The sequence below is a fragment of the Gnatocerus cornutus genome, chromosome 2 (genome assembly GCF_029298725.1).
Source record: "Gnatocerus cornutus isolate USDA-ARS CGAHR chromosome 2, icGnaCorn1.1, whole genome shotgun sequence".
NCBI classification, from domain to species: domain Eukaryota; kingdom Metazoa; phylum Arthropoda; class Insecta; order Coleoptera; family Tenebrionidae; genus Gnatocerus; species Gnatocerus cornutus.
Window position 1 is genome coordinate 7004379 of NC_142234.1, and position 1800 is coordinate 7006178.

Here is a 1800-nt window from a genome sequence, read left to right on the forward strand (position 1 = left end):
TGTAACAGCGGGGCCTCATAAACTAGCAGGTGGACAAGACACAGTCATTGCACTCATCACTTGAACAGTGCAGATACACAGTCTCATGAGGAAGACACACCATCGCTTTCAACATCAGCGGCAGAAGATGGTTGGTTTGAAGCCGCTGCTACTTCCTCATAATGAATGTGAAAACTGAAAATGCAATGGGACATGAAATATACATAAGATATGCAAAACTGGTTCTATAGTTTAATGTGACGTACGAAGGTCCTTAAACTTTGATGTCTCTTAACTACTGCTACCCCAGTTCTTAGTGAATACATATATTTCTCACCTACTTAGCAGTTCCTCTACACCATCTTATTGTTTTACTCACAATTATGACTAATATCAGTCTCATTATTCATTTATAAACTTGCACTTGGTTCTTGTTACTTTATATGAAAATTTCAAGGTTTCATTGCAACAATCTGCATACAGTGTTGTTCATCTTAAGTTCTCAAATTTCTTTCCACATTCTTTACTTCTTCTTGATTGCATTTGTGGTTGTTGTTTCAGAATTCTTCTTTTCATATACTGCTCATTTATTTCCTCACTATATGTGCCCCTTCTATTTTCCATGTTCCATTGCTCTCAGTTTTTTTTTAGATATGATAATTCTACATTTTCGCTAAAGTACACAATATATAAAGTATTTATAACAAATTACATTTATGCTCTTACTGAATACACGTCGAATCGTTGAAACACTGCCAAATACAACGCTGGAGGCTCAAGAACTCGAACAAAGCACTAAAATACATTATTCGCACTTCAATGGAATTGATCGAAATGTTAGTTTACTCCTTACGTATTCAAATGGTCTCCTGTAGTGTTAAAAATAGATGTAATTTTGTATTTCAGGGTGATTTAAGTAAATGATTTTACCATAACCTTAATATTTGTTCTTGATATTCATTTTGTTGCAGTTGTTTTGCATAAACTCATTCAAGATCTTAAACATGTCTACTTCTTCAAACTTGTAAATTCTTTCTTTAAAATATCTCATGTACTTCATTTTCTGCTCATGTATTTGCTACTTCCATTTGTGCAATGCTTTCTCTCAGTTACTTTAACATCTCATCATTGTTACTACATCGTCGGGAGAAGCTACAATATAATAAGTGCTAATAGCATATTCTAATTAGGGCGTTACTGCATACAAGTCGAATCGTTGGAGATTAGAAAAGACAGTGCTTGAAGTCCGAGACCGTTTCTGAGTGTTGCACCTCCTTAACGTGCTAAAATGGAATCGGTTCTAATGTCGGTTCGCTCACCTCTTACGTATTCACATAGTTTGTTATAATGTTGGAACCTATTTTCTTTTTGTACCCACGGTTTATTTAAGTGTATTTTAAACAAATAATTTTAAGATAACCTTAAATTTTGTCAATGACAAATTTTACGTCAACAATTTTATGACAATTCCCTAGAATCTTGCGTCTCGTTCTAACCCATTGATTTATGGACTATGTCTGTCTCTCTTGAATTGCGCACTGAAAACTAACAGCGGTACCTTATAAAACAGACACTTTGATCTAGTGACCTTATTTAATTTTTGTTGGGGGCGCCATCTGACGCCGAATACTGTAAGCTTTGGACAATGTAAATATAGATGGCGCTCCTAAAACTAAAATTAATAATAATAATTTAGAAATGAACAATAGAAGTTTTGTGCTAACTCGGCATTATACATATACAAAATATTTAAGAAATTTACAAAAAGAAGTCATGAAGCACTAACATATTCATTTTTTAGAATTATGTACTATGTAGAAT

At 33.6% G+C, this 1800-nt stretch overlaps 1 long non-coding RNA gene across 2 annotated transcripts; it reads right to left on the bottom strand.

The window, feature by feature from the left end:
• Positions 1–371: 371 nt before the first annotated feature.
• LOC148178426 (uncharacterized) lies at positions 372–1544 on the bottom strand. 2 transcript variants are annotated; one of them, XR_015769654.1, is made up of 4 exons: positions 1185–1544; positions 833–1131; positions 706–774; positions 372–652 (listed from the first exon to the last, which is right to left on the bottom strand). It is a non-coding gene; the product is annotated as an uncharacterized LOC148178426 (long non-coding RNA). The 2 variants fall into 2 exon arrangements; XR_015769653.1 differs by having other exon boundaries at positions 706–1131.
• Positions 1545–1800: the final 256 nt, after the last annotated feature.